At 41.5% G+C, this 12,063-nt stretch overlaps 1 protein-coding gene across 3 annotated transcripts in view; it reads right to left on the bottom strand.

The window, feature by feature from the left end:
* The window catches only part of fbxl16 (F-box and leucine-rich repeat protein 16), a 175,278-nt gene that overhangs the window by 101,299 nt on the left and 61,916 nt on the right, over positions 1-12,063 (bottom strand). The gene's annotated exons all lie outside the window — the stretch shown is intronic.

The raw sequence follows: 12,063 nt of genomic DNA, 5'->3' as shown, positions 1-12,063 counted from the left end.
CTGTCCAACTGTTCTTCCCTCTCTTTGGGCTCTAGTCCCACTAAAGGTTTACCCCTTACCCCTTACACCATACCCTCTGCATATAAACTCACAATTTTGTAGCTACCATCAGTTCTGAGGAAGGATCACTGGATCCGAAACGTTAACTCTGATTTGTCTCCACAGGTGCTGCCAGATATCCTGAGTGTTTCCAGCAATCTCTGGTTTTGTTTCTGATTTACAGCATCCGCAGTTCTTTAGGTTTTTAAAACATAATTAGTGTTGATGTCAAATTGGTCAGCTGTTATCTCAGTCGCTGCCTGAGCTTGTTCAGTCACTTCTAGGAACTTATTGCCCTGGGTGAAAATTCAAAGCTCACGGTACAGGAACAATTAAATGTCCAAAATATAAGAGAGAAAACAAGGGAACTCAGAATTATTGTTAGGTCTGCTGTGGATATTGGTGCAAGATTTTTTGCATCATGGATTATGCAAAGGCATAAAATAAAATTATCATCACTGGGTTTCTTTCCATAGTCATAGAATAAATCTTTGTAGAAAGGTTCATATATTCCTAACCCAAACAGACCATTACTTTGGAGGAAGAGTTTCAATTGAAGAGAAGTTTAAAAAATCAACAGGAACAAGAGAACAGAGGTGTGGGGTCATGAAGAGATGAAGGACAACCAAAGTTTAACAGGAAAGGGTAGAAAAACAATGCAGCAGAAATTCAAACCCAAATAAGTGATAATGGTAAAAAGTTGAAATTCTTTATCTGACTGCATGCAGAATTTATAATAAAATAGATCAGTTGATGGCACAAATAGAAATAAATGAATATGACTTGATAGCTATTACAAACAGGGTGTTACATGGTGACCAACTCTGGGGACCCAATATTCAAGGATGTTTGATATTCTCAAAGAATAAGCAAAAAGGAAAAGGAGACCTTTTTTATTCATTCACTGGACATCACTAGTGAGGCCAGCAATTATTGCCCATCCCAGTTCTGAGGAAGGGCCACTGGGCCCGAAACGATAACTCTGATTTCTCTCCACAGATGCTGTCAGACCTGCTGTGCTTTTCCTTCTGTTTTTGTTTCTGATTTACAGCACCTGCAGTTCTTTTTGTTTTTATTGCCCATCCTTAATTGCCTAGAGGGTAGTTAAGAATCAAAATATTACTATGGGTCTGGAGTCAAATGTAAGCCAGGTAAGGACTGCAGTTTCCTTCCCTAAAGGGTTGGGTTTTTCCTAACAATCAGCAATTGATTTGTGGTCATCATTCAACTCTTAATTCCAGACATTTATTGAATGCAAATTCCACCACCTGTGGGATTCAAACGCAGGTTCCCAGAACATTACCTGGATCTCTGCATTAACAGGCCAACAATAATACCATTAGACCATTATCTCCTCTATGGTGGTGGGGCTTTGTTAATAAAAGATTATATCAATGTTGTGTTTAGTAGTGATGTCAGTGAAAATAGATTGTGACGTGGAATCAGTTTGGGTGGAAATAAGAATATGAAGGAAAATAAGTCATGACTGGGAGTTAACCATAGGCTCCTGAAGAATTTTCTCTCTGTAGGACAAAGTATAAATCAGTAAATAAGGGAAACATTTAAGAAGGACCCTAAAATTGTCATGGGTGAGTTAACATGCATATTGACTGAACAAACCAGACTGGTAAAATGGAAGATGAATTTGTAGAATGCATCAGGGATTGCTTCTTAGAGCACTACATTGCAGAACTTACCCAGGAACAGGTTATTTTAGGCATAGTAATGTGTAATGAGGTAGGACTAGTAAGTTGCTGTATGGTTAAGGATCCTTTAAGAAGTAGCAATCACAATATGGTAGCCTTTCAAATTCAGCTTGAGGGTGAGCAATTTGGGTCTGAAATCAGTGTTCTAAATTGGCCATTATAGAGGTATGAAGAAAGAATTGTTTAAAGTGGGCTAGGAACATAGCTTAAGGGAAGGTCAATGATAAGAGTAGCAATCAAGGCATTTCATGTTGCTAAGCAAAAGAATAAATATTGCCAAAAAGAAGGACTGATGAGAAGAGTGAACCATCTGTGGTTATTAAAGATGGTTAAGGGAAGTATCTAAACAAAACAAAATATATAAAATGGCAAACACCTTTGATAGGCCAGAAGAATGGAAATTTTTATTTTATGAAGTAGTAGTGGATAAGTAAAAAGCTAATAAAGAGGGATAAATTGATGCTGACAGTAAATGAAAAATAAAAATAAACAGTAAGAGCTTCTACAGATATATACAAAGAAAAAGAGTAGCCAATCTGAGTGCAGGAACCTTTGAGGATGCAAATAAAGAATCAATAATGGGGAACAGGGAAATGGCAGGTAATTTAAATCAATGCTTTAGATTGGCTTCACGCTGGAGGATACTATCAACACCCCCCCAAAAAAAAAAGATAAGCAAAGTGTTAATGGGAGAAAAGATTCTATTACAAGGGACAAAGTATTTGACCAGCCAATAGGACTGAAGGCAGACAAGTCACAGATACTGAGCCACTGGGTGGCACAGTGGCTCAGTAGTTAGCACAGCTGCCTCACAGCACCAGGTCCCAGGATCGATTCCAGCCTTGGGTGACTGTCTGTGTGCAGTTTGCATATTCTCCCTGCGTCTGTATGGGTTTCCTCCCACAGTCCAGAGATGTGCAGGTCAGGTGAATTGGCCATGCTAAACTGCCCATAGTGTTAGGTGCATTAGTCAGAGAGAAATGGGTTTGGGTGGGTTAATCTTCGGAGGGTCGGTGTGCACTGATTGGGCGGAAGGGCCTGATTCCACACTGTAGGTAAGCTAATCTAAGTCACAAGGTCCTGATAACCTGGATCCAATTGTTTTACAGGAAGTGTCTGCAGAGATAGTGGATGGTCAAAATATTCCAGAACTCACTGGATTCAGGGAGAGTTCCACTGGATTGGAAAACCATTAATGTGATGCCCCTGTTCAAGAAGGGGAGGAAGGCAGGAAACAAGAAATTATAACCTCGCATCTATCATTGGGAAAATGTTAGAGTCCATAATTAAAGAAGAAATAATACGACATTTGGAAAAGTTTAATGCAATCAGAAACGACATGGTTTTGTAAAAGGAGCATTATGTTCGACAAATTTGCTAAAGTTCTTTGAGAATATAGCAAGCAGAGTTGATAAAGGGGAACTGGTAAATTTAATACATTTGGATTTCCAGACATTATTCAGTAATGTGTCACATAAAAGGTTAGATCTGATGTCACAGTATTGGGGGATAACATACTATATAGATGGAGAATTGGTTAATACACAGAAGACAGGAAATTGGGATTAATAGGTCTGTTTCAGGTTGGAAAGATATAACCAGTGGACTACTACAAGAATCAGTTCAAGAGCCTCCATTATTTATTATCTGCTTTAATTCTTGCTGAAGGGGGCAAGATGTAATGTGTCCAAATTTGAAAAAAAAATGCAAAAACATTTTTGCTGAGAACATTAGGACTCTACAAGGTGGTTTGTTGGGCTGAGTGTGTGGACAAAACTTGGCAGATGGAGTTTAATTAGGCAAGTGTACCCAGGGAGAGATACACTGCATCTGGGGAGAGAGAGATACTGTACATGGGTGAGAGATACACTGTACATGGGGAGAGATACATTGTACATGGTGAGAGATACACTATAGCTTGGGGAGAGATACACTGTAAATGGTAAGAGGTACACTGTACATGGGGAAAGATACATTGTACCTAGGGAGAGACACACTGTACCTGGGGAGAGATACACTGTACATGAGGAGAGATCCATTGTACCTGGGGAGAGATACACTGTTCATGGAGGAGAGATGCATTCATAACTATCTGTACATAAAGATGGGGACATGCATACAGTGTTCAGGACTAAACATGATGCAGCTACACACAGAATATGCAGCATGCATAAAACGAATTACTATTTGAAGGTCCTTCTTGAAGGATTTCACAATTATTTTGTGATTTTTTTAATAATTAAAAGTTTTTTTCCATCTTGTGCACAGTTGTTGACCTTTCCAAATAAATGATTTAGCTTTATATTGTTATACTATGATCTTTATGTATATATGTATTTATTCATTTAAAGTCACTCAATCAAATCCAACAGTTTACTGAAATGATTTGAACTACAAGACTGAGCTAAAATAAACCAGTCCTCACTGACAACAATACATTGTCCAATGGAATATCTATCATAGTCCCAGTAAAAATGGAACCCATTGCAACGCTAGTCTAAGGTGATGAAATGATAATAGTTTAAACCTGAAAGACTATAATTACTTCAATGTAGACCTGTCAGATGATCCATGGAGTATTATGCATAGGTTAATGGAAACCTCTCTGATTAGTGTTCTCTTTTAAAAATTAATTGTTGAAAATACAAATCTGAACTCATAACAGAAAACTACATGGATTTAGAACTGGGCCATCAACATTTGAGAAATTGAAGAAAGCCTAACATTTTAGATACAGAATGATGGGTCTTCAGCTGAAATATTGCCCTATGCTTTCTCTTTGCACTGTGGCAGCATTTTCAGTTTTAAATCATCTCTGAGGTGTTTCAGCTTAGGCATCAGTGCAAATGGTTTTATATTCACCACCTTCACCTCCAGAATTGAATGGCAACTTTCAATTGACCAGCAGCTGTTAACAATACTATAGATACACAGTAGGGAATTCCTTTTCCAGTTATGTTACAGCATCATTTATCCAATTTTACTTCAAAGTACCAGAGGGGGAACAAATTCTTATGTACCTGTCAAGTGACAACAGTATAGACTTTTAAAAAATATATAAACAGGTCTAAGATATCCTGACCCATGGTGCACAGAGTAAATCTTCCGATGCAAGGTAGGATATAAAGGAGTATTGGTTTTGTGACTATATTCAGAGGATATTGGATTTGTAATGTTGGATCTGACAAGATAGTGCATTAATGATGCTGGGCTTGAGGAAGTTTAGACTTGTGCTATTGGATCCAAACAAGTATTGGATTTGTACCATACCTGTTGGAATATTCAATTTCTGATGTATGGTATGAAGCATATAGCAACCTGAAGATCTGAAGGATGTATAAATGCCAGACTTCAGAATTCCTGAAGGATATTGAGCAGGACTTGCCAAAATGAGAGTTAGGACCCCAAGTGGGGTCATGGGCTGAAATGTTAGTTCACTATGGAACTTTAACATTATTATAACAGCCACAGTCCTGTCCTTCACATTCTCACTGAGGATTGTAAAAAAAATTCAAATATTGATATGGGGTAACAATTGGAAAAGTTTTGGGAATATTGATGTAGATGTTCAAAATGTTCTTGAATGTGAGGTTCGAGGCCTGTGGGAATGTTGGATTCATGGAATACTCCTATATAGTAAAACAAAATCAGGAAAAGTTCACTGCTTTGTTCTACTTTTAAGTTTTGTAGTTGAAAAATATTCCAGCTGGGATATTGTAGAGTGTGAGACAAACAGATGGAAAGTTGCTTGAAGCTGGAGAAATCTGCATTCATCACTTGTGGTTGGAGGATTCCTAGGCGGAAGATGAGTTGCTCTTCCTCCAAGCATCGTGTTGCCTTGGTCTGGCGATGGAGGAGGCCAAGGACCTCTGGGATATCGCACCAACCAACCCAACCGCCCCGTGGCTGAACACTTTAACTCCCCCTCCCACTCTGCCAAGGACATGCAGGTCCTTGGCCTCCTCCATCGCCAGACCATGGCAACACGACGCCTGGAGAAAGAGCGACTCATCTTCCGCCTAGGAACCCTCCAGCCACAAGGGATGAATGCAGATTTCTCCAGCTTCCTCATTTCCCCTTCCCCCACTTTTTCTCAGTCCCAACCCTCAGACTCAGCACCGCCTTCTTGACCTGCAATCTTCTTCCTGACCTCTCCGCCCCCACCCCCTCTCCGGCCTATCACCCTCACCTTAACCTCCTTCCACCTATCGCATTCCCAACGCCCTTCCCACAAGTCCCTCCTCCCTACCTTTTATCTTAGCCTGCTGGGTACACCCTCCTCATTCCTGAAGAAGGGCTCATGCCCAAAACGTCGATTCTCCTGCTCCTTTGATGCTGCCTGACCTGCTGCGCTTTTCCAGCAACACATTTTTAAGCTCTGATACCCAGCATCTGCAGTCCTCACTTTCTCCTACTCAAATAAGTCAACGCTGTATTCAGCAGAAGTTGATTTACAAAAACACCTGGACATTAACATTCACAGGCAATGACACCAAATGAAACTTCAAATTCATAGTAAAAGGTAATTACACAAACAATGAAGGTAAAATAAGAATTTCAAGTAAGAAATAGAAATGGCACATGACTAAACTATCAATCGTTAATGATTTCAACTCAATGATCACAAAATATATTCATGAAGTGCTTTTTAAATTGTTTGCAGTTTGCATTGAGTTTTGTAGATCTGGAACAGGATTTACCAACAAAGTTTTCATTTGACAGCTGTTGATGTAAAACGCTATTCACATTAATACCCATCTAGTAATTAATGAAAATCAACTGAATAGTTGTTCAATGAGAATTCTAACTTTTGCAGCATGATCAATTTTGTTCAATTTTCATCCATTTGTAAGGACTTAAATAATACAAGCAGGCATTTTTGGAACAAAGAGTTAACTTTAACTCTATCCTGTCAGCAGTTTGAGGCAGATGTGTACATTGAAAGTACAGAAATTCACTTAGAATCCTATTCCTGATTTGAAAGTGAAAAGTCTCCAGAAAAACAGAGGACCATAGGCTGCTCCCTCATTAGACAGAGAGACAGACAGACAACTGAGTTAAACCTGAGACTCACCATATCTCAGGTGAGAGTTGAGGTTGAATCCACACCTTGGTATCACTGTGTCTCAAACCAGTCTATGAACTAACTGTGCGAACCAGCCAAATGTCTTTGTGGAGTTTGCACATCCTCCCCGTGTCTGTGTGGGTTTCCTTCAGGTGCTCTGGTTTCCTCCCACAATCCAAAGATATGCAGGTCAGGTGGATTGGCCATGCTAAATTGCCCATTGTGTTAGGTGCATTGGTGAGAGGGAAATGGGTCTGGGCGGGTTACTCTTCGGAGGGTTGGTGTGGACTTGTTGGGCCGAAGGGTCTGTTCCCACACTGTAAGGAATCAAATCTAATGTATATAAAACAAATGTCACCCCGATGCTCAGAAGCTAGAAACTTGTGTGTGTTGATCAATGTTTTCAAATTAAGGTCCCCATGATATTTTTGGGACTCTGGTGTTATTTTCTGCCCTTTTAATGACCGGAAAGAGAATTTAAAGGAGTACTCACTTAAAGTCATTTGGATGGTTAAACATCGCAGTGCTTTTTTAGGTTAGTAAATTGCCAAAGGATTTCTAAGCTTTGCCTTACTCTAATTAAGGTGTTCTTGCTTTTCCTTTGGTCTAGATAGAGGAACAACTGGATGAAGAACAGCAGTATCTTAGTTAATTGGAAGACAGTGAGTAAGCAGGGATGCCTGGAGCCCAAGGGTTTGTAGACAAAGGTGCTTTCATACACATCTGGAGAATCAAAAAGTACAGCAGGGCCAAAATCTGATGGATTGTGGTACCATCTTTATCGATGTCCTTGAAAGTATGTTTTTACCTCTTACATACCTACAATGCCTACATCTTCAAGTGTGCAGTGGCATTGAGCAGACCACCAATTCCTCATAAACAGAGGCAGTCGCTTTGGTCCAACTCATCTAGACTGACTAAGTATCTCAAACTGAACTAGTCCCATTTGCTGGCATTTGGCCCATTACCCTCGAAACCTTTCCTTCCCATCTACCCAGACAAAAGTCTTTCAAATGTTGTAATTGTACCTCTTCTAGCACAGCAGTTCATTGCTGCCTCACAATGCCTGGGATCTGGGTTCAATCCCGACCTCAGGCAAACATTTGTGTGGAGTTTGCATGTTCTCTGTGGGATTCCTCCCAAAGGTGTGCAGGTGTGGTGCATTGGCTAAGCTAAATTGCCCATTGTATTCAGGGATTAGGTGCAGGCTAAGTGGGTTAATCAAGGGCAATGTGGGATTGAAGGAATGGGGTGGGTCTGGGTGGGATGCTCTTCAGAGGGTCAGTTTGGGCTGAATGGCTTGCTTTCACACTGTAGGGATTCCACCATTTCCTCTAGCAGCTCATTCCATACACACACCACACTCTGTGTGGAAAAAGTTGCTCCTCAGGTCCCTTTTAAATCTTTCCCCTTTCACCTTAAACCTATACCCTCTAGTTTTGAACTCCCTTACTGTTGGAAAAGGCCCTTTGCTATTCACCCTATGCATACCCCTCATGATTTTATAAACCTCTATAATGTCATTCCTCAGCATCCAGCATGATTTCATTTCAGATGATTGAACTCACATTTTTAAACACCGAAGTCCTAAGCCTGTAGTGTCTTTCTTCATCAAAAAATGCCTTATTCTGTGCTCCCTACCAGCTACTCCTCCCATTATCTTCATCCCAATTGGTATAGAGTTATTGTTGTTCAGTCTGGGGGCCATTGAGATGGCCAATGACTCCTAGCTGCCTGAACCCAAGAAGACACAGTTGCAGGTGGCGTCACTTTAACCTCTGCTGGGTATCGACTGAGGGTGTGGTGCAGGGTCAAACACGCGGACATCCTGAGAATGAGCGATATGTACGAGCCACACCTGCTATCTCCAAGGGAATGGGGTGCAACATCGCCACCTATTTGTGGCAAAGTACAGAAGGTGAACACCTCTTGAAAGCTCCTACCCCTGTGTCTCATCAACGCCTCCAAGATAGACATCTGCCACTTCAATGCTTATCTCTCTAAAGTGGAACACTCCAGCATCTACAAAGGCAATCACCTGAGAGTCTCCACAGCAAAGCACCCAAACATGGAATGATGCTGTAAGGGTGTGAACACACTGTCCCTGGAGGTGGCCATTCTATTCTAAGCTGCAAAACTCTACTCTATTTGTGAAGCCACCACTTGGGTTGTCCTTTGTATGTCCAGGCCTGGAAGAGCAACCCCATGGCAAATTCTCCTCCAATTGTTCAAATAAGGCCAGCAGTCAATACAGAACCCAAGAGAACACCTCACACACCAGCAAGGTCTCTCTCAGGCAGGTCTTGCCACTACGATCAACCTTTGTGCTGTAGTGCTCACTGTACAGATCACTCTAACTCTCTCCCTCATGTCAATCTCTGTGCTGATGCATGGGTGGGATGGGGTGCATGACTGTGCCTGCTAAGGAAGATTATCCGTCTCCGAGGAACTGGCTGTCTAGAGGAAAGAGAAAAGGGACAATAGTTACGTTGGCATTTGGAAGCTACAGAGTTGCAGAAGACAAAGGTATTCTCAATGTAGATTAATGTGTTGAAACTGATTCAATGCTGCATGCACTTTTCCAGGACTTCATGAAAGAGAGGCAAGTCACTATCAGAGACACTGTTCAATGAAATTTCTGGTATCAAAATACCCCTGCCACACACTCTGTCTGGGTCACAGATATCTATAAGTCACTGCTACAGGATCATGAAAACAATTGGTCCTATTCTAATCCTTCCCCTAAAGCTTTTTCATTTCTCTTGCAGAGAGACAGTGGGAGACGTAGTGAGAGGTCAATAAGAAAGAGAACACAGAGATGAAGGGATGTGCACAGGAATGAGAGCTAAACAAGATGAAGTGCTGCTGAATGAGCTGTACGTTTGCAGATTGTGAAGTTGGGAATGATTCAGGGTTGGAGCTCGTGACTATAGGTTAGTGAGAGAGGGAAAATGTTATTCACAATCGATATGGAGGAAGCGGGGGACATGTGAGCATCTCTAAGTAATGAGAGGGCATATTGGTTGCTTGGCTCTAGATGAGAGTCAAGTGGCTGTCTGGAAAGAGAGAGAAAGACCCTTGAAATGTCACACCTATAGATGCAATTGGAAGTTCCAACAACAAAGGGGGAAAAGTCAAGTCACAATAGACTGGGCTGTGATTTTTTGTGACTACAAAGATAGTAGAGGTGATGACCATCCCTCATCAACAGCATGCCACTTTGTGTTTTTCTCTTTGAAGAATACACAAGGACAGAGGTTAAAAAGCTAGTTTCAGTTTTACTGGAGTGCACTAATGGGACTAAATGGTCTTATATGTACCACCAGTTTGTGGTTGAGTGGTTGCTGTGAAGTGGAAGAACTATCCCCCAGTCACCCTGGTGTTGGATTCAGAGAGACTCTCTCTCACCCTGAATGCTGGAATTCTGTCAAGGTCAAAAGGAATCTGGACAAGAGAACCTCAACCAATCTACAAAATAAAAATCCTGAATGATCAATTATTAACATCAAAGCTATCAGTGCAGTGCCATTGCAACTGCCTCAACATGCAACTGCCCATTCTTCATGAACTATTCAGAGACAGATGCGTAATTCTAAACACTTATTTCTTTTTGGACTCACCTCCCATTTCTAATCTGTATTGTGTTATTAATTCTTCTCATGTAGTGATCAATAAATTCACTCTTCATGTTGGTTTTAAAACAGCCAGGTTAAATTGGCTCCATCTAAACAGAATTAATTTGATTTGGGAGAGGGAAGGGATGTGGTTGTAAATTAACCTTGTTGCAACCAATTTGTCAGGGTTGGGGGTTGGGGAGGTGGGTCGGGGTGGGGGAGAAGATGGTGGTGGTGGCAGGGTGGTGGTGAATAAAGGGGAGGAAGTTTATTTCCTCCTCACCCGGGAGTTTAATTTTTTGGAGAATCCATTAAGCACCAGAACAAATTGGGAAATCTCACCTGGGTGTTACAGTTGGATGGTGAACAATGTCATACAGGTGGGGAATTATTACCGTAGATTGGAGGAAAGTGTGAAGGACTGCTGTCAAATGATATGGACAGCGTAGGGAATAAATAAAGAGTAATACTCACTCTCGTCCCTCCTGTAGGTCACTGATCTATTTCTTCCAGGTCCTGGGAATGACAGTCCTGGAACTCATGACCACTGAATTCTCTCCTTGCGGATACAGTGTTTGGCAACCATTTAGGAAACTCTTTCTTGGGCACATGTCCCCACAGAGGCTTCTGAGGGCCTGGGTCAGTGACGCAATTCAAAGAAAGATCTTTCTCCAGCACCTTGGAAATGAAATGAGCCACAAGGGAAGTAACCCCACTTGAAGAGACGCGTTCCTACTTTAAATATACCGCTGGGCTGATCTGTGGGAAACGGTCTCGCCGGAAGTGGATATATTCCTGGTCAAGTCAGTTCAATGAGAAACTTGGCAAACACATTATCGAGAGGTCTCAGAGTTAAAATATCCTGGGCCTGTTTTGGGTTGCAGATCACCCACCCAAGCGCTGGAAATAGAACTGGGAAAACGAAAGTATTGTTGGAATGTGTGCCCGAAGCATTTGACTGCAGCAAGACTTGTTTCAGTATCCCTTGAGCTAGTTTCATGTTGGGTCTGTGCCAGTTCTCTTAGCAACATTTCCAAAATGCTCCTGTGTAGACAGCAGCTTAATCTTATCGATTTTAAAATAATTATAACTTTTTAAATTATAATTAAAAGTAAATATTTTATAATAAAATAGAAAAACATTTCAGCCAGCCACGAGTAAATGTTTAGTGGTATTATTTATTGTGAGTCTCTTTCCTTTCACCCCCCTGGCCACTGCAAAACAACTCAAGACCAAATGGTTAACGTTCAAGTATGTAGAGTCCCTACAGCAGGGAAACAGGCCCTACGGCCCCAAAAGATCTACACCAACCCTCTGAAGAATATCTCATCCAGACCCATGCCCCTGCCTTTATCCTCCACAAACGCACCTAACCTACACACCCCTGAATACTATGGGCAATTTAGCTGGGCCAATTCACCCTAACCTGCACATTTTTGGACTGTGGGAGGAAACCGGAGCACCCGAAGGAAACCCACACAGACACGGGGAGAATGAGCAAACTCCACACAGACAGTTGCCCGAGTCTGGAATCAAACCTGGGTCCCTGGTGCTGTGAGGCAGTAGTGCTAGCCATGAGCCACTATGCCATTCAGGGGGTGGGATCTTGAACATTGTCCTTTTCTGGACAGCAATTTAC

This window comes from Hemiscyllium ocellatum, chromosome 20, assembly GCF_020745735.1.
Source record: "Hemiscyllium ocellatum isolate sHemOce1 chromosome 20, sHemOce1.pat.X.cur, whole genome shotgun sequence".
NCBI classification, from domain to species: Eukaryota; Metazoa; Chordata; class Chondrichthyes; order Orectolobiformes; family Hemiscylliidae; genus Hemiscyllium; species Hemiscyllium ocellatum.
Note: the sequence above shows the minus strand (reverse complement) of the source record. Positions and strands in the feature narration are given on the sequence as shown.